Source organism: Myxocyprinus asiaticus, chromosome 41 (genome assembly GCF_019703515.2).
Source record: "Myxocyprinus asiaticus isolate MX2 ecotype Aquarium Trade chromosome 41, UBuf_Myxa_2, whole genome shotgun sequence".
Taxonomy (NCBI): domain Eukaryota; kingdom Metazoa; phylum Chordata; class Actinopteri; order Cypriniformes; family Catostomidae; genus Myxocyprinus; species Myxocyprinus asiaticus.
This window is the reverse complement of record NC_059384.1, coordinates 7,101,685-7,123,814: the sequence shown is the minus strand read 5'-3', so window position 1 is coordinate 7,123,814 and position 22,130 is coordinate 7,101,685. Positions and strand designations below refer to the sequence as shown.

At 35.9% G+C, this 22,130-nt stretch overlaps 1 protein-coding gene across 3 annotated transcripts in view; it reads right to left on the bottom strand.

The window, feature by feature from the left end:
- The window catches only part of LOC127431819 (RNA-binding Raly-like protein), a 195,985-nt gene extending 177,904 nt beyond the window's left edge, over positions 1-18,081 (bottom strand). For 2 of the 3 annotated variants that reach the window (XM_051682390.1, XM_051682391.1), the window contains exon 1: positions 17,168-18,081. The gene's annotated coding sequence lies outside the window, so the exon portion shown is untranslated. The remainder of the gene's footprint in view (positions 1-17,167) is intronic. The other variant, XM_051682394.1, reaches the window with a different exon arrangement.
- Between the last annotated feature and the right edge of the window lie 4,049 nt (positions 18,082-22,130).

Here is a 22,130-nt window from a genome sequence, read left to right as displayed (position 1 = left end):
AAATTACCTTTATTGTAATGTAAAAAACAGAATTATAGGGTACAATGTGGTTTAAAGCACTCCTTAAAGAAATGACGGGTTCAGTACAAATGATGCTCAATCAAAAGCATTCTGTGGCATTATACTGATTACCATAAATTAACCTTACCCTCCTTTTCATTAAAAAAAAGCAAAATTCTGGGTTACAGTGAGGCACTTACAATGGAAGTGAATGGGGCCAATCCGTAAACATTAAAATACTCACTGTTTCAAAAGTATAGCCGCAAGACGTAAACATTATACATGTTAACTTGATTTTAGTGTGATTTAGTGTGATAGATAATTACTTATAACCTTTTCTGTGTAAAGTTATAGCCAATTTAATAACTTCGTTGCCATGACGATGTAATGCCAACAAACCCTAAAACGACTGTAAAAATTATGATTTAAACAAATTTACAGCTCAAATAATACATGAGTTTTAACAGAAGAATTAATGTAAGTGCTTTTATAAAATTATAAGCTTCACATTTCTGCCTTTAAACCCTCTGAAAACTGGCCCCATTCACTTCCATTGTAAGTGCCTCACTGTAACCTCGGTTTTTGCTTTTTTTAAAGAAAAGGAGGGATGAGTCATAATTATTTTATGCCACAAATGCTGTTGATTGAGCTTAACTTGTGTTGAACCTGGAACATTCCTTTAACATTCCTTCCATATGGAAGAAAAAACATTTATTGAACATTAAGAGAAATATATTTTGTATATTTTTGTTATTATTATATTACATTTTAATTCAGTTTTTTAAATTATGCAAATACAAAAGGCAACTAAATGGGAAATTTTACCCCATTTAGAGTAGATAAATTGGCAAAGGTGATACGGCAAAATGTACCACATGCAAACAGATTTTATAGTTTTGATCTTAATGTTCCTTAATATCTTAATGATCCTAGAAATAGGCTCCATTTACTCTATGTAAAATGTAATTACTTTCTTTTTTATTTTGGGCTGAAATGTGTCCTGGACCTGGTTTCATGGAATTTACCCAATTAGTTATCTGACATCTCCAGTCTGAGCATACGGTTCCACTTAGTCCAGGTGAAGTCCAGCTGATGTAGGCCTGGCACAGCTGCTGCTGACTGATGTTGTGGTGTATTTATCTCTCAGAGGACATTTAGATCTGGTATTACTCACTCTACCAGCACCTATACCTAACTACCACCTGCTCACGATTTTGGACCAATACAGGGTTTCATTTTGTTTGGCCATGTGTGTGAGTAGACAATGTGATAAGTACTTCCACCATATGATGTTAATATTCTGCATTTATTAAGGCCTATGGAGGACATCAAGGACGAATTCACTGATCAGTTGTGCCACTGTATTCTGCTGCATTCTCTACAAACTAGCACTCAAGAGGTGAGATGGACAAAAATGCAGCACTATTTTTGGGTGTGTTTGCGGCATTGTACCTAACTTGCATGATTTATTTTGTGAACTGGGCACTCAAATAACACAGACAGCATGTACAAATAAACAACGCTATCAGTAATCACAATTTATTCTTAGAAAATTCCCCCACAGGCTTCAGTTCTTATTGTATTGAGGCAACAGAAAAACATTGCAAGCTATGATTTATTCCAGTGGACATGCCTGGATCCATGCTCACTTGAATAACACAGTGAAATGATTGATTTTTATCTCTCGCTAACATCTTTAAGGGACAGAGTGTGTGGGACGACTCACTGTTCAAGTTGACGAGCCAAACATATTATGCACGGTATGTAAGTTTCACATGTTTATGGCACCATCTAGTGGTTATTTGTGGGAAAAAGTGGTTTCAATGTTTTTATCTATCTATTTAAAATGGCGGCAGACTTGCATGAAAAGTGACTCTTATGTTGGGATAAATGACAGCTTATTTTAATAAAATAAAAGTGACAGTAATGATTATATTGTTACTGATATTTAAAAATGAGTATTTGCTGAATATAAGCAACTTGTGCTTGGTCAAAATTTTGAATATTATTTTATTGAAATCCATGTATAAAATATGATACAACAGGCTTTTGAAGCATTTCTCTCAATCGCCAATACATTCCTCAAGTTCCTGAGACCCAGTGAAAAACGTTTTACAATTTCCCTTTTTTAAATGTCAAAATAGTGTTTGGTGCATAAAATACAAATAATAAAAATTGTTTGTTGAAAAAAGAATATTTCATTCATATTGTATTTGATGTGCTGAATTGAACTGTGATACATTTCAACCATATTTATAGACTAAGGAGATGAAGTTGTCCAACTCTCAAACATTTGGTATCTCTGAAAAGCCCAGGGAGTCCTCTGACAATACCCCAAGATATACCACTGTAGCATGTATGCGCTAAGAAAAATAGCAAATGTTCTACACAAAAATGAATTGTTGGGCCTCAGGAGGATAATGACCTTTAAAGCCTAATATATCAAATATGATACATAAAAAAAATAAAAAATATATATTTTTTAAAAAATATATATTTTTACGATTTATTTTTATAGTTTGTCTAATGGTACTAACAACCGTTTAATATAAAAAAATGTGAATTTTCGGACAATTATTTGATGTCAGGCTTTACAGGGTTAAGGGCGATTTTACGCTAGAGCATTTAGTGCAGACCCAAGTGCATTTGTTATAAGAGTTTGGTTTGTTTAATGGGTGTGAAAGCTGTTTTCCAAACCTAGATGCACACCCGAGTCGGTTTGAAAAGCCAAAATGCATTACCTGCAATAACACTGGGGGGCGAATACACTTAAGATTTGCGCCATTTTTGTGCATGGTTTTTCAGTGTCGTATCCACTAACAGAATACGCAGGTGCGTTTTTAACAGTAGAAGTTCTTTTTAACTTGAAATGGCATCAAACCGCAAGATGCTGAGTAACAGCAGCGTGTGGTCAAAAACATTCATCAAGCGCATGTTTACAAAGGAATACAATTGGAAAAACAGCACAGATGTACTCAAAAATGCATTCAGTTTGAATAGCCCCTTACAATGCAACAGTAGAAGAACTTAACAAGGCAACTGTTTGTCAGTACAAGAAGTATGACAATACGGCAGCGCAACCTTGTCCCAGCATAACTCTGATAGTTTAAAGGCCGTCATAAAATTGACAGCTCTTGTTGACGATTGAGCTGATGGAGCGCAGCTCTCACTGATGTTGACAAGCCGAAGAACTGCACTTTGTGTTCTGAAAGGTGCTGGTCTTCCTTTAAAAATAACTTACATCCCTATAAATGATCGTGATTGTGTGTCTGCAGGGAAAAGTTATATAGGGACAGGGACTGGAGGGAAAAAACAAAGTCTAGCTCTACTGTAATGCTGGGTAGTCAATCATTTGCATTAATGAAGATTTTATGCAAGCTGAAATGATAAACAGAGAGTGGGATAAATACATTGGTAGAGCTTGTGCATCCCAAGCGAGACAAATAGTGGGATAAAAAGACATGAGTCGAATGCGGAACATGGTGCTGCTGAAATAGGCTGTGAAATTGATTCCATGAGGTGAATCATGATTTCATCTGCAACAGACAACGAGGTATAAATATTTCGCAATAATAAATACACATTAAGGATTAAATGCAACTTGTAAACACATTTTGAAGGCTGCATTTGTACACAAGGGCAAAAATTTTACCATTTACTTTGAGGAGTTAAATACTTACTAGCGGTGAAGATGCAGAATCATGCAAAAACAGACATTCTCTGTTACCGATGTCTTGCACTACGCACTATTCACTATCAGCCATGATTCATCTATTCAGTGAGTGAAGGCATCAAATTACAGTCAATTATTGAGATAAAGCGAGTAATATTCGGCTGGTCATATGATCTCAACATGGCAGCGCTTATGAATGTGCACCCAGCACCATATGTAGAATAAAGCAACTGATGTGACTAAAGTCTTTCTTGTTAGTGTAAATCATTTAAAAAAAAAAAAATCAAAAATACTATTCTACTATTTCTATTTCTTTAAAAGCTTAAAAGTTTAGGAATTAGTAAAAATAAATAAATAAATGAGTGCACCTTTATATTTTCTTAAAAGTTGCACCTTTTTTAAATACGTTTTTTTTTAAAGGTTTTTTTAAATAATAATAATAATAATACTTTTGAGAAATATTTAATAATCTACACTACCCTTCAAAAGTTTGGAAACACTAAGACATTTTTGTTCTTGAAAGGAATGTATTCTTCTCTTCACTTCAGATGCATTTACATTGTTAAACCTTAAACATTGTTAATGCTGCAAATTATTATTATTACTGTTCAACCCTTTAAGCTCGGATTGTCAAAATATTAATAACTACAGTCTTGACCAACAAAAAATAGGTATCGTTTTACAGCATAGAAGCTGTACTTTACAATGCATGTAGGCATTATAGAGTTGCGCAGTATACCGGTACAAACGAAATACTGCGATACCAAACAATTTAAAATGGTACGATATCATCTTGTTGTTCATTTCGGTACCGTATTAAAGTATGCTGCCATTAGTAAAATTTAATGTGATAGCTTTGAGATGAAATCAAAGACCATTTGAAAATAATAATAGAAAAAGTCTCGATATGGCCAACTGTGATCATTAAACAGCAGAAGGATATCATTTCATTAAATAATATACAGTCATCTCCTTCACACACACACAAGCGCACACAAATGCAAAACACAATACTAATGCTTGATTTTCATGCAGTGTGTCTAATAGTATCCATCTGCAGAGCAGTGTGTTTAGTGTATAATTTGCTGTAAACTCTCAAAATGACCGTTTTCACCATTGCAGCTCGGAGATTTCATCTTGTGAGTCGTGAGAAGCTTGATATAATGAACACTTCACAAACAGGAAGAACTTCAATGGTCTTTCAAAATAAATGTCCCGCTGAAATAAGAGCTCTATTCAACCAGATGCGTGAAATTGGAGACATTATGAAATATTACTACAGTATAAATGTGTAATATTAAAAGTAGTCACAATAATATACATAATAACAATAATATAGTTTTAAATGGTTATATTATTAATATTATTATCTGTAAGCAATATCACAAAAGCAAGTGTACTGAATATCAGCATGTTGTTGTTATGGCAGCCTTTTGTCTCATGTAGTCAGATTGTTTTCATTTAATGTTGTCATTAATAATGCAAAGCTCTGTTGTGCATCTTTTTCTTTTCTTTTTTTCTTTTTTTTTTTACCAAAAATATTATATATAATATTATTTTTGAAATATTATTATTGGCTCTATATTGTTGAAAATTATTATATTTTCATTTGATTAAAGCTGTACAGTATATATTTGATTAAACACAATTTGATCATAACTTTTAATTAAAACATTTAACATGGAATCCAGAAAAATTAAAAAATAAAAGGCATAATTTGTATCTATAAGACTTTATGCAGTTCTTTGAGTGAAGTAATTTTCTGTGTAGTTTCATCAAAAATCGGAGTTTTTTTTATTTATTTTTATTTTTTTATTTGTTGCCTAAGTATCGAGTTAGTAACGATACCAAGGTACCAGGGCTGGTATCGTACGGAAGCCAACATTTTGGTATCAGAGCAACCCTAAGGCATTATGACCAAAACTGAACAAATACTTTGAAATTTACAGGCAAATCAGAAGTGTTCTATTTTGACAATTTATTAATAATTTTGCACTGTACAAATGATTGTAGTCAGTAAAAACATCATACTGATCAAATAGCCATGTGTTACATGTCATTGGAAAGCTCTCAAAGAATAGAGTACAACCAGCCTATTTGTTTTACTCACAGACAAAAGTTAGCTAAGTATATGTCTTTGGTATACATGTTACCTGTAAAAAGGTGTTGCTTAAGAGCCACATTTTCACTTATAACTTCACACACACAACATAATCGGATGCCTAGATCATTAGATAATCCACACCAAGCACAATGTGCACACAGCACATAATGTGCTATCTGGCTAATAACATGTTCGCTTTCCTGGATCAGATGACTTTATTGGAAATTATGTAGTACGTTGTCAAATGTCATGGAACCAATCGTATTAGCATTCAGATCAATGCAACCAGAGGTGGAAGTTATCCAAATATGGGCAGAGAGGATCTTTCACTGCAATTACAAATGGCCACCAGGAGATGGCGCCAAGTACATGACACAGACTCAATGATGGCTCAAATGACACAGAATGGAACTGAATGAGATCTCGTTACTCATGCCTGCATGCTTTGGAGAGAGAACATACCTTTTGTCATTGTTGTATCTGCATGTGTAATTAGTTTTTATGTACAGTTTATTATGTTTTATTTGTTCGGAGAGGATTTTGGACACTTAGAGACGTTTTTGGACACTAGGATAAATTATATTTGTAATGCTATAACTTTTGATTGCTTTGTTGTATCAACACAAAATTTTAATCAATTACAGGTGACATGATTGGGAACAAAACAAACATGGAGCTACCTCAAAAGTTAACTTTTGGCTCAAGGTTTTTTGTGATTTTTAAGCAGTTTCTTAGGCTGAGAGTCTCATAATTTATCATAATCTATATCATAAAAAAAAAAATTTCTTTAAAATGATATCAAACAATTGACCCTCTTTGGTTTTTGAGTCATAAGCAGGGCTTCTCACCAACCCGCCAAATGCGGGTAGAAATCGGGTTTGGCGGGTAACTCCATCACCCTTACTAGCCACTTTGGCGTGTGGCCGCAGACTAAGCAAATTGAATTGTATTCATCTTGCATTCAGCGCCTTATAAGCAGTAAATATGCTTCTCACATCTGACAAACGCATCTTCGTGGGGCGAATGAAGCGTGCTTTCGCGTGAACCGCGCTGCTCACATCAGTGTGTTCCAGAGATAGAGCCGGAGCTCAGCACAGAGCAAAACCTGAGTGATTCAGTCAGGCTTCGATGTCGCGGCAGATGGCAAAGACCCCAAAACTGATGTGATGCATTTGAATTCTACTGAGAGAAGTTGAACCTCTCAAACTGCCAGACAGCCCTGACATTAAACAGCACTGGCGAGGTAAAGAGACAACAGTGTGAAACAACATCGATTACAAGGTTTTTAAAATACACAATCATCCAAACTAAAATGTTTTTAATGCAGTAACACTAACTGGTATCTGGTGTAGATGCATATTAAATCAATTAGGGTGAATATATATAAGACTTAATTTATGAATATTATTCTGTCATAATTTCCGCTCCTTTATCTTGATCCAAATTCACAGGACTTTCTTTCTTCTATGAATGGAAAAAAAGATTCATGTATTTTTCCATTTATGGAAAAAGGTGCAATGAAATTTAATGGTGACTGAGTTTAATCAATCTAACATCTCTTTTTGTACTCAATGAAAATATTACTGTGAAAGTTTTAGTTAAAACTTTCTAAATGTGTTTAGGCTATTAGTCTTTTCAAATACTATAGTTTATTTTTTAAGAATGACTTTCTACATTAGCTTAATCACAGTAATAATGTGTAGCCATCCATGGTCTTCATTACCATGGCACTGTTAAATAATGGTAGACCCAATGGTAAACTTTCATGAAGGCAAGTACAATTTAGAATGGTTAAAGGGGTAACCATCTGGACTTTCATGGACAAATGGACAAATTATTGACAGTTTTCCTCCTGTTCTAACTGGCCATGTTTGTCTTCAGATATAAAGGTGACTTACATCATTAGGCCTGCATCCTGCTGAACTCATATAATTCTCGTTCAAATAAAATGTCCAAAGAAATGCATGCAGCTGTAACTATCTCCAGTTACCTTTATCAGTTTTTGTGTTGCAGGGGATTTTGGCTAGTGAAAACGCTGAGTGGCTAGTTACTTTGGAATACCACTAGCCACAGTGGCCAGTGAGCCAAAAAGTTAATGTCAAGCCCTGGTTATAAGCCTTTAATTTTGGGCATGCCATCGAAACAGAAAATCTTTAAAAACACCTTCAGAACTTAAAGGGTTAAAATAACTGTTTTATATTTTTGTTTATATTAAAATTGATTTTTTACCGCTGATTTTTAGCAGTGATTTTCAGTACTTATTCCTCCAGCCTACTAAGAAAATAATGAATACTCTAAAGTGCTTACCTGTTACTCAAGAAACATTTTTTGTTTAACCTTTTGTTAGAACTGTTGAAAATGGTTGTGCTACTTAATTAAGTATGGAAATCATAATACAGTGTCTTTTTTCAGTTGCTGAGGTATTGAGTACACTTGCATGTCTTGCAAGTCATTTTACACTTGCAAGTAAAATTTTGGTTTTAAAAATGGCCAAACAGAAACAAGTCTATCTAGAAATGCATCAGCTTATTGTTCTTTTGAGAGATAAAGGCTATTCCATGCGATACTGTCAATTGAAAGAAGAAATCAAACTGGATCTAACACGATTGAGGGGGAAGTGGATGTACCAGATGCACAACAACAAGAAGACAAGTATGTCAGCGTCTCTGGTTTGAGAAATAGATTCCTCACAGATCCTAAACTGGCAGCTTCAATGACTAGTACATGCCAAACAACAGTTTCATCTGCAACAGTGCAGAGATGACTCTGTGATGTTGGCAATGTAGGTAGACCTTCAAAGAAAAAAGCTTCATCTGAAAATGCCAACTAAGAAGAAAAGGGTAGACTGTGCAAGAAAACGTAACAGATTAGGTGGTAAATGATAAGAAATGATTTACAATATAAAGTACAAGACTATTGTCATTTTTTTTATTTAAATAAAAAAGTGCAAAAATTATTGTCTATTGAGCTACTTGTCAGAGTAAAAAATAAATTACCCCTGAAAAAAAAATAAAAAATAAATAAATAAAACGGCAGCCAGCAAAACTTTCTGTGCCATCTTGCTGATTTTAATTATTCTTTCCAAGGACATAACAGAATAAACGGGACAGAACCCAGGCAATTAGTGCCAAGTCCCATTTTAATGTGCAAACTTGGACACACACACACACACACACACTTAGAGAGAAAGAAAGATGGAATATTCCTTCTCACAGTGCCCAAAGAGAACTCTTAAACTTTAGAAAGGCAGATTCATATAACAGGCTGAACTCTGCTGACTGGCTAACAGCACAGAGTCTTCAGCTGCGAGTCGGGGACAGGATTAAACTGCAGATCGGACCACACACTTATTAAACTGATGCCCCTTAGAGCCATCAGTCCGTCCAGCCTATTAACCTGCTGTCAACCTAAACATGCTGTAAAAAAACATTTTGTTCGCTGCAGAATGAGCTCGGTAACCTCTGAAGCAGCGTTTGGAGTTACGAGGAAATATAGAACGTGAAGACACAAGAAAAAATAGGTTTTAACATGATAATAATATAAGATGAAAGATATGTCTTATGATAAATTGTGGTATTAATACATGATAAGTTAAAAACTCTAAGTATGTTTGCAATAAAATAAGTTAAAAGATAACTGAGAGGGCATAGCTTGGCAAGCAATGCTTTCATGTCTTTGCAAACAAACTCCATCACTGAGCAGCTTTTTCAGAAGTTTTCTATGTTAACTTAAAGTCAACATAAAGTCAGTATTTACAACCCATTTCACTTTTGTGATTTAACATTTTTTCAGAGTGAAATGGAGTATTCAGCCTAAAAGGAAAGTCATTCTAGAGGCAAAGCAAATCATTAAATTTTGATAAAAGATTGTTCATTTCAAAAAGAGTATCAAGAAAGTATATACATTTTTATTTCATGTTGACTTCAAATGCTCCCTCTGGTACAGATTTGATCAACATATTTAACACCAGTAATCTCTGATTTGATCATTTCAGTGAGCTCATTCTAATGATTGGCTGAAGCTCAGAATATCATCAAGGTTAACCAAACAATTTAATTGGAAAAGTTAGTGGAGCAGATGTCACTGAAGAGGTTCCGCTTAAGGGCTGTGTCATAAGTCAAATGCTTTAACTGGCACTTAAAAACTCCACCAGATTGCCCTTGTTCTTCAGAAATGGTTTGGATTGTTCAGAATATGATTATTTAATGACAAATTCTCTCATTTATCAAATCTACAGCTCAGAAAATGCAAACATTCTCCTCTGAGCTTTTGAAAGCCTGGTGCTCACTGCCAAGGGTGAGCAGTTTATCTCTTCAGGGGTCCATGAGAGGGTAGAGTCCTTTAGAGAGAGAGAAAGCTTTTATCTAATTCTGCTTGCTATGAAGATATGGCCATGGTAAGAAATAAGCTCAATGTGAACTTAAAGGCATTTATGTCCTACATCAATATAAATATTTGTTAATTAGAATATGAGTCTAAGCATGCAAGCTATGGAAGCTTGTAGCTATTCATCAGAATATCACTTAGAATCTGACTGTTTAAACGTCTATGACTTTTCACACTGAGAAAGTACATGTGCATGTTTAATCTTAGTCAACATGAAATTAAAACTGGACACTTTTACTTTTATACACGTTTCTGGTCTTACTGTAAATGGTTCACCATGAAATGTTATTCCTAAGAAAAAGAAAACAGGGCACCAGACTGACTAATGGTTGCAAACTCGACAAAACATTTCTGTTAAGGTGAGTCTTTTGAACCAGGTCTTTTTAATAAATCCGACAAAATGATTTGTGAAACGGGTTTGAACACTGCAGTTCAGATTGGCAGTTTAAATCATACAGTGAATCAGCCGTCAGTGAGTTCACAAATGACTTTTGGATAACTGGAATACCAGACATTTATAACATACGATCCACTGCTGATGAATTACTGTTTATTGTGTTACATGAAAATGTTCACTTTGTAGTGTTTATATTGTAAAACATTGTAAATGATTGTAAGAGTTCATATTTTGTTTCCCTTATCTGTTTGTGAGAGTACCTGGGAGCTCAGACATTTTAAAAAAAGAGTCCCAGGTATATTTCAGGCTCGTTTATAACTCCAGTGTTATGTACCAAATCTTTTTTTTTTTTTTTCATCTTTTTTCTTTCTGGTTATTATTGGGATTTTGGTAGCGCAATAAACCGCCTCCGGTATTTCATTCAGTTTAGACTCTAGTATATATATTTAAAACTATAAAACAGCCATTTGTCCCTGAAATGTTTCAGTTTAGGAACCAATGGCTCCATTTGGAGTGGGTAAATATATCGATTTTCCGATGCATCGCGATCTTCATTTGAATGATCTCTATATAAATTCTTAAATCCCAAGATCGATCTTTTACTTGCAAAAAAATTATGTATGAAATATTTTGTCTTGTTAATTGATTGAACACATGTATTTGTTATTTTTTTAATAGACAAAATGTCACCAAAATTATGAAAAACTAATAAAATATCATTAGTAAAATTAATATTTTCATATTGTACCTAGTTAGAAGGTTCCCTGTATAATTAACAGCATTAGCTGAGACATAATTTATTTTATATGTAAGCAAAAGGGACATTATAACTTAAATATACACATACAGTATGAATCAATATAGAATCTAATCGGAATCTAATTGAATCAGGAAATCTGTATCAATACCCAGCCCTAGACTCTGTAGTCATTTTAGTCTGGAGGCCTGGAAAAGTTCAAAATGGAATAAGTTGCTCCGCCCCTGAAATGACTCTCCATTTTGGATGACATCACCTAGGCCATGTAGATGGGGAAAATAATGTTAACCCACAGCCTGATAGCTATTTAGACACTGCTTTAGACTACTGTTCTAGGAAATGCAGCTTTTAAAAAATCTTGCCAATTTTTACCACAGCAATTTAGTGCCAATGTAATAAAGGTTACAGCAATAATAGTAAATAATGACAGATTTGAAAAAGAAGCATTACCACTGGGATACAATCCCATTGAGATGCTCTTGAGGGTGAACTTCACCTACAGCCTCCATGTCCCAGTCATCTGGATTTCATCTCCCTCCTCAAAAGTGGGTTTTCAGTGGCGTTTCTATAATTGACCGTAGACTTATTTTTAGATTTGCCACCATTCTGGTATGGAAGAAGATTTTTTTTTTTTTTAGGATCCAATCAACTACCGAACAATAAAACTTAAGACCCGCCCTCTATTCTGTTTAACTCTGAAATATGCCACATTATGGAAGTAAAATAGGTTGCGAGTGACATTATATATTGATTTAAAACCACACATTCAGTAGTTTGTATGTTAATGTAATTTTGTGATGAAGCAGTAAACGTATTTGGCTTGCTGTCCGTATACTGGAGTGCTCGGAGCTCGACTCGAGTCCTGATTACCCCTCCGGACTTTACTTATTTAGATAATGGATCTAGAGAATAGGTGGAGATGGGGTGGAGGTGGGATGTCAGTAGAGTTGTCACAGGAATCAGGTAAGCAGCGGCTTATATACTCCTGCTCGTGGCTGTGATTTGTCAGATTAAAATTAACATGCTCCTCCCGAACCTTTGTTAATTAACTCCATTAGTTATGACTTTCAAAATAAAACAACAAATACAATTATTTTAAAGTAATAGTTCACTCAAAAATGATCATTGTCTCATCATTTACCCTTATGCCGTCTCAAACTCGTATGACATCTTTTCTTTTGTCCATACAATGCAAGTCAATAGGATCCAAAATTTTCGAGCTCCAAAAAGGACATAAAGGCAGCATAAAGGTAATCCATATGACTCAAGTAGTTTAATGGTTAGCACAAGGAATTGTAATCATGCTTCTCTCATGAACACTCTAAGGAGACTTCTGATGTAAAGATTTATAATGAAAAAGGAGTTCAATTGTGCCATACAAAACCAATCGTATAGCTTCAGAAGGCATTGATAAAACCACTGGAGTCGTATGGATTACCTTTATGCTGACTTTATGTCCTTTTTGGAGCTTGAAAGTTTTGGACCCCTTTGACTTGCATTGTATGGACTAAAACAACTGATATATTCTTCAAAAAATCTTACTTTGTGTTCCGCATAAGAAAGAAAGTCACATGAGTTTGAGACAGCATAAGGGTGAGTAAATGATGAGAGAATTATCATTTTTGAGTGAACAAAAAAAAGATCTTACAATACAAATGTCACTGAAAACAACTGAACAGAATATAACCTGTTTGGTTTCAATTGCCTATGTCTGTTTTTATATTCTAACATGTCCCATTTCACTAACTGGGCCTCTTTTTTCTCCTGTGACAGATCAGAGACTGCAGTTCAAAGGGGATTTAACTCTGATCCTTTACGTCTAGTTGCTTTGGCGGTATGAGACTCTGAGAGTGGGACATCCTTGCAAATTCCTCTGGATAAAGAGCATCCCGATGGTTATAATGACTGAAAGCAGTCAACCGCTATCAGTAACATGGCAATATCTTTCTAAGGAGATCAGACAGAGTAGAAGAGATGTCAGGATGCCTCAAATCAACTAACAAGAGACACACCTAAAATGACCCAAAGTACTGCTGCTAAGTTAGTCAGCCCTTTGTTACACACTCAAACAAAGTCCAGCTGTACTCTGATGGTGGGCACATGTCCAGTGTAAACAATCCTTTACTAGCAGTGGAATGTTTTATTCATGAGCGCAAAGCCATCTCCACACATGAGCTATCATATTTCTCAACCCTCATTTATACCTCTCATGTGCAACGCCCAGATAACAGGGGAAAATTGCCTGGAGGGCTGAGACGACACCGCAGGACGTAACAGCGGGTATCATAACACCCAGCTGGAGGGATGACAGAGAAAGAGACATTTATCAATGCAGCAGAGGAACCTTTCAACGCACGCCATGTACATCTCAATGCTGCGGTTCCCTGCGTAACTCCCAGTACCTTCACAATAACTAGTGTGGCCCACATTAAGACAGCAACTCGAGATATTCTAGGGACTAACTGCAATAATGTAGGTGCAGCCCAGGAATGAAGAAAAAACAGCAAAACAACTGATTTGTGTTATGCAGCCTGTTTGGTACACAAAATGATAACCTTTAATACACACCCAAACACAGGTTTTACAAACTCTTGCTGTCACTGGTGTGTCTCTTATTTGGGAAGTATATGAAAGCAGTCACATGAGTGCATAATTCTTACAGAAAACAAGAAATCTGATTACAAGAAAAGGTTAAAGGAACATTCCAGGTTCAATACAAGGGATTTTTTTTTTTTTTTTTCAATACAAGCAACATTTTGTCACCATTTAGGATACTCACCTTCGTGTTGCTCCAAACAGAACTTTCTTTCTACTGTGAAGCAGAAAAGGAGATACTGGGCAGCATGTTAGGGACTGATAGCTTCAGTCACCTTTGACTTTTATTGTATGGGAAAAAAAGCATCAACATTCTTTAAAATTTCTCCTATTGTGTTCCACAAAAGAAAGAAAGTCACATGGGTTTGGAACAACAAAATGATGAGCAGCTAAATTGCAACAGAATTTTAATTATTCGGTAAAATAGCTTTAAGTTCTATAGTATTTGTTGCATAATGTTGATTGCCATAAATAAAAATTATTTTGACTCATGCCACAATTTTCTAGCAAAAATCAAGGTGAAAAATAAGACACTTACAATGAAAGTAAATGGTGCCAGCATTCAGAGAGTTTAAAAAGCTAAATTATTTTGCTTAAATACATACTTAAAGGGATAGTTCACCAAAAAATGAAAATTCTCTCATCATTTACTCACCCTCATAGCATTCCAAATGTGTATGACTTTCTTACTTATGCAGAACACAAACAAAGATTTTTTGAATATCTCAGCTCCGTTGGTCCTCACAATGAAAATGAATGGTGACCAGACCTTTGAAGCTCCAAGAATCACATAAAGGCCACATAGAAGTAATCCATATGACTACAGTGATTTAATCCATGTCTTCAGAAGGGATATGATAGGTGTGGGTGAGAAACAGATCAATATTTAAGTTCTTTTTTTACTGTAAATCTCCAATTTCACTACCACTTTCATGTTCTTTCACATTTTGAAAGTGAAATTGGATATTTAAGGACTTAAATATTGATCTGTTTCTCACCCAGGCCTATCATATCCCTTCTGAATACATGGATTTAATCACTGGAGTCATATGGATTACTTTTATGTGGCATTTGTTTGATTTTTGGAGCTTCAAAGGTCTGGTCACCATTCACCATGCATTTTATGGACCAACAGAGCTGAAATATTCTTATAAAAATCTTTTTTTGTGTTCAGCAGAGGAAAGAACTAATTTGGGATGGCATGAGGGTGAGTAAATGATGAGAACATTTTAATATTTGGGTGCATTATCCCTTTAAATGAATTATTTAGTTTAAAAAAAGAGTGTAATATTTGACCTGTAAAGTTGTCTAAATCTGCATTTTTGTAGGATGTAGAAACTAAAGTTCCGCCTTACAGGTAAAAGAACCAATCACCTTTTAGATACAGACATCACCTATAATTCAACTCAAGAACGTGTATGCGCATTAACTAAACCAGCCAGGAAAATAGCGTGGTCTGAGGTAAAGAAGCACAATTTATGACACCACTGTTTGTCAAATTTTACTTCTGATTTTAAAAATGTCCTTTGACCATAATCTTGACCAGCACTTTTTAGAGATTTCGGTCTTTCCCCATTCAAGTAAATAGGAGCTGTACTTTCATACCGCTTGTATCAATAGAAAATAGCTGCACGGGAACGTTCCAAATGTGGCCGCAGAATGGACTGACTTCCATTAAAAAGGAATGTGTTATTACTCACCAATGTTATTTCCTGTAGGTGGCGCTAGAACATCAACAAAAAGTGTCGTCACGCACCTGTTGTCAGGTAAATAACACCTAGCAGATGGATTTTTATTTAGAATGTTTCTGGTTGGTTTTCCTCGATGGACATCATAAACGTATGCAGACAACACTGCTGATATAAAATGACTGTCTGGCAAACTACCCAATCAGCTTCATGTAAACACGGAAGTTATGTCACCTACCTACCGTAAAGTTACTGGGTGTACAGGGTTTACCCGCGTTACTTCGTCATGACGATGAAGTTAATATATTGGATATACTTTACACAGACAAGGTTATCAAGTGATTTTATCACATTAGATTCCTGTTTACATGTATAAACCCGTATATACACTTTTGAAGCATTGTGTATTTTTAACGGTCTGTGAATTGTCCCTGGTTTACTTTTATTGTAAAGTAACTTACTGTACCTGGATGCACACGATTTTTTGCGTAAATAAAAAGAGGGTTGATTAGTTTTTGTGGTAATCAACATTATGCCATAAATGCAGTCGATTTAGCCTAACTTGTATCGAACCTAATTCACCATGGGTTCCCTCTGGATTTTCCTATGAGTTTTTATTATGGGGTTTTTGAACTTATAAGTAAAATAAGGTTTGTGGTGAACATTACGTGACGATATGTGGACATTTTGTTCTACAACATAAATTACACACACAGTTGTGAATTTTGAAGGCACCGTGTGTTTTGTTTTGTTTTTTAAGTATGCATTTCAATAGGACTTTAAAATTCACATTTGAGGTATGACTGTGTGTAATTTATGTCGTAGAACAAAATGTCCACATCTCGTCAAGTAATGTTCACTACAAACCTTAATTTACTCATAAGTTGAAAAATCGGAAAATTGCAAGGGAACCAATGGCGAATTAGCCTTCCGGGTGTTTGGACTACAACCTGAACAACTCTATATGATTTACAATAGGTTCCCTGCTGTACATAATAGCAAATTTACAAATGTAAAGTGTAGAGATGCTATGTTAACCCATTCACTGTCCGTGGTGCTGAAAAATACAGCATACAACATCTATACTAAGAGACCCTAAAAAGACAGTTTTATATTCTAATCGTTGTGAGCACGTTTCCATCTGTGTCATGAGACATCTACCTGTGTTTATGAAGATTTTATTCAGTGTTGTGGTTTAAATTTTATTTACTTGCGACAAAATGATCTCTGTGTGTCCATGTACCTGCCCTCAGGTATGATAGAACAGTATGCATATTGCTTTAAGGTTTAGAATCCCAAGTATCTTCCAAACACCAAATTCAAAACATTGTTGGAGAACGTAACTATAGGATACTTTATTTTATTTTATTTTTTTCATACCAGTTATTGTTATCTATGGATGTTTTACAGAGGATCCAAGCAGAACAAGTAACACTACAGATGTGAATTGGATGATCAGCCTCAAAGCCAAAGAATACATCGTTCACAGATTAACATTTCAAAATTGCCTTGCTTTTATTGCAAACATAAATATGCTGTAAGGTTTTCAGTTCTTGTCCTTATATACCTGCAAAGGAGAATCGTCTGTTCATCTTCGTTGAAAGCAAAGATGCACTGATATTTCCCCCAAAGAAACAATTATTCCCTTCACATAAACCACATCATTTGCATCATCTACGTGAAAAAATGATAACATCCAAAAAATCATTTCACCTTAAAATGAAAAGGCATTTAAAAAAAAAAAAAAAAAAAAAAAAAATGAAAGAAAAAACAAAAATAAACAAACGTGATAGGTAAGCTGCAAGAAAAGTTTGGGCATTAAAATGTCACCACGTCTGAAAATGACTTTTTTCGGTAAAGAAAAGACGGACCAAAATAAAAGCAAATGCTTCGCTCTCTCGATGGCATCAAAATTACAAAACTCTCATGAACAACACCGGAAAATACAAGCAAAGCATATCTACAGCAAAAGTCTATGGTAGAGAACAACAAAAAGAAAAAAAAAAAAGAAAAAAAAAGAAAGAAAAATATTTAAAAACCACTAGTATCGTATACGTAAAAATGGCACAGCCAAGGCGATTTAAAAACCAGTTGCATGATTCGACACGACTGCAAGCACGTATTTGGCCAGTGTCGCTCAGTACTGAATAGCCCCGATAGGAATCACTGCATACTAAAAACTTGAGGCACGGATCGAAAAACGCCTAAAAACACCACTTTTTCAAATGTCAACGTTCAAACCCCAGCAAGAGGAGAGAGAAAAATAAAAAGAGCAATTGAAAAGACAAAAAGGGTTACAAAAAGGCCTGAAAACGTACTCACCGAGTGGGAGTAAAATGTTGCGAGAAAAATGCGTTATGGCACAAAACACAGTATGGCGAATGAAGCGCTTTCTCTCAGCCTGAGCCCTCGCTGCTGTCACGTGACTGCTGCTGCTTTGACTCCCAGCAATGAGCGTCGGGAAGAAGCTCCGTCGTGCTCTGACAGGAGAAGCGGTTAGTTAGTCGTTATCATTCCACACTGAGAGCCTTCTGTGGTTTTCCTATTGTATTTTTTTACCGACTCTTTAAAGGTTGTGGAGCTACCATGATGTCAGAGTGAACGTAACATCTGAAGAGAGACCCTCTCAACACTATCTTTGTTGGTCTTGATATTTTGCATGTGGAGTGTGCGTAGTATACGCGTATTAGAAAGGTTTACCATCCCCTTGTTTTTTTAACGCTTTTTTTAACGTCATGATTTGCAGCTTTAGGTCAGATTTGTTGTTTTATGCACGTTTACCTAATGCAGCAAGCATCCTACAGTCAACACATCTATTATTTTCACGTCTTAATGAAGGGTGTTTGTAGTGTAAATACTTCATTAGCAGTGGTCTTTCAGCTTTTCAACAAATACAATTAAAAAGATACACATATCTCATGAAGAAAGCCATGCTAACTGCGAAAACAATCACCACTTAGAAAGAGAGAAAAATGTATATACACCGATCAGCCACAACATTAAAACCACCTGCCTAATATTGTGTAGGTCCCTCTCGTGTCGCCAAAACAGCGTCAACCCGCATCTCTGAATAGCATTCTGAGATGATATTCTTCTCACCACAATTGTACAGAGCGGTTATCTGAGTTACTGTAGACATTGTCAGTTTGAACCAGTCTGGCCATTCTCTGTTGTCCTCTCTCATCAACAAGGCGTTTCCGTCCACAGAACTGCTGCTCACTGGATGTTTTTTGTTTTTGGCACCATTCTGAGTAAATTCTAGAGACTGTTGTGTGTGAAAATCCCAGGAGATCAGCAGTTACAGAAATACTCAAACCAGCCCATCTGGCACCAACAATCATGCCACACTCCAAATCACTGAGATACATTTTTTCCCCATTCTGATGGTTGATGTGAACATTAACTGAAGCTCCTGACCCATATCTGCATGATTTTATGCACTGCACTGCTGCCACACGATTGGCTGATTTGATAATCGCATGGATAGTTTGAGTATTTCTGTAACTGCTGATCTCCTGGGATTTGCACGCGCAACAGTCTCTAGAATTTACTCAGAATGGTGCCAAAAACAATAAGCATCCAGTTTACGGCAGTTCTGTGGATGGAAATGCTTTGTTGACGAGAGAGGTCAACAGAGAATGGCCAGACTGGTTCGAACTGACAAAGTCTATGGTAACGCAGATAACCGCTCTGTACAATTGCAGAGAGAAGAATAGCATCTCAGAATGCTATTCTGAGATACGGGTTGCCGCTGTTTTGGTGGCACGAGGGGGACCTACACAATATTAGGCAGGTGGTTTTAATGTTGTGGCTGATCAGTGTATATTGAGATATTTACTCATAAATGGGGCAAGTTTAATGTTGACAGTCAGTTTGACAGTTTCTGTACAGAAACACAAAAAGCTATTGGACATTTTCACTTTTATTTCCCAGGAAAAAAAGATACAGTTCATTTAACACACAATTGACCTTTTGTGATAACATGCTCCAGTTGCGGGGAATGTTGTCACACTCTATGGGAACCTATTCTGTAAAATTTAAACAGCACAAACCGATTCATAAAACAGCAATAATGTATATTGCAATTGCTCAATTGTATAAAATTACAACCTTTAAAACACATGTGACAACCTTCCATTGTGTTTTTATTGGGTTTACTTTAATGCTACAAAAATATGATGGTCGGAAAAAAAAAAAAAGAAATTCACCAAAAATATCCAAATTTAAGATTCAGAATGTTATTTTTGAATAAGATGGTTACATTTACATTCACCTTTATATTTAGTCATTTAGCAGAAGCTTTTATCCAAAGCAACGTACAAATGTGGAACATAGCAAGCAATATGTAATTCAAAATTCAACAATATCAAAAGTTCTCAGAGTAGCTGGAGTAGTGTAGAAGCTAGCACAGAAGAAAGAGACAAGCTGTGTCCCAAATGACACACTGTACACTATGCACTTACAAAATATACAATGCACTCAGCCATGTAGTGTATGAATTCTCAAAGTGTAGTATCATCCCAAATGAAACACTTAACGGTTTTTACTAAACGGGAGTATTTGCCGTTTAACAGCTGACGGAAGTGACGTTTCAAGAGCATGGTATGTTTTGCCGCTAGCTTTAGCGCGTTAGGCAACCTCAGTTCAACACTTCCATCTTAAACAACGTACATATTCACACAGCGTGAGGTGATGGTAAGGCATTCAACTCACATTTGTTAGGTGCTGTATCCGCTGAAGTTTCGCTAGCTGCTACGTTCTTCATTATTTACAACTGTTTTGTCAGATCAGCACCGCAGCCAGGTAACTCTGCCCCTTCTGCTATGTACGGTAAGCCGCGTGCGCTGAGTGCATGAAGTGTCCAACATTCCACACTCCGTTTTGACGGTTGAAAAAGTGCATCATCCGAGTACTTAAAGCAGACTTCTTTTTGCTGCATTTTCAGTGTTAACATACTACTCACACTACTACACTACAAAATGGTGTGGAATAGTGCAGAAGTGTGCGTTTTGGGATGCACCTACAGACAAGAAAATATGTGTATTTATTTTTTCAAACCAACATACAAAACCACTGCTACAGAAAACAAACATTTGTCCAATTGGACTTCAGACTCAAGTCTTGTAGTTAATGAGATATTCCCCGTGTGTCCCCTACACCGTTCTACAGAGTAAAACCAGAGACTATTTACCAGAGACGGACCACTTCTATTAAAATGAATAGAAGGAATTGGAACCGCCTTACAGGTCAAATTAATTTTAAGGCAAGTACAACACCCCTGTTTTTTATATCATGATCAATGGAAACATTGGTAAATGCTTCACACTGCAAACAGGTGTATAAAACATGGTATATTATACTACTCTCTTTTCATAATCGTACACCTGTAACACAAATGCTAGCATTGCAGCATTGTTAATCAGTTGGGTTGCTAGGAGATGCCTTCGGTTACAGTCAAACACCTGCTAAGCTAACGGGAGCGTTGCAGTTTTGTTTCCTTACACGTCATCTTCAGAGCATCTGGAAATGGAAAGCCTTTATGGTCGGAGATTGGAGATATGACGTAGGAATATCCCACATCCGAGTTCAATGGAACACAGCATTAATAAGTACATTTTATTTACTTATTTGATGCTGCTTGTGTTCTAACTCGTATGTAAGCTTACAGAGTCTTTGATCCAACTGAATATGACAGACAGACCAACAGAGGGGAAATTTAGCAAAGCGGGACGGGCAACCAGAACATCTGCTGGTGACCCTCTTTATACACAGTGCCTAAACAAACCATGAATAATACAAGCACTGTGATGGAGTTGTAATCTTATCATGCCTGACCAGGTAGAACATGGATGACACACTGCAAAGGGTATATGAAGCTACGGTTAAGGGCCGGCAGGTTATTACAGTGCAAAGCTTAGTATTTTGTTTTATTTTTTTTTTTTTTCAAAGTTTCTAGTACCTGTGTTGCCTTAAGGCATTACTCTGATGGCATTGTGCCAAAAGCCCTTTTGTAAAGGCGCAAGCCAAAGACTTCAGCACAGCCTTGGAATGTATAAATTTATCCAGTGATTTGCTATTTTATTATTTCTAAGAATCTCATACTGTATCTTGATGTGAAGCACTGATGGCTGTCCACAGCTCATTAACTTAACCTTCAATTTCCAATAACCACAAGTATCATTAGAGGCAGTAAGATGCACAAATTATTACGAGCCGTAATACCATACTGTCAGATTCAATATCTAACGTACGTCCCTCTGAATCCTTAAGTCCGTGGCAGGAAAATACACTGGCCAAGGCTGATGTATATCACACAAGGCATTATTGGCCTGCTCAAGAATACCTAAGCAACCTTCACCTAGTGAAATATTAATCAATAAATGTATATGCATTATTTATCAGCTGATTCAGAGCATTCAAGAAATCAGGCTTCCTTCAGTGGCACTTGTGTGCTGCAGTAAAATAGGAAACGTATAAATATCAGTATAGATGTAGGCGCGTTCTTTTGTGCTTTGGATGTACATTGTGTT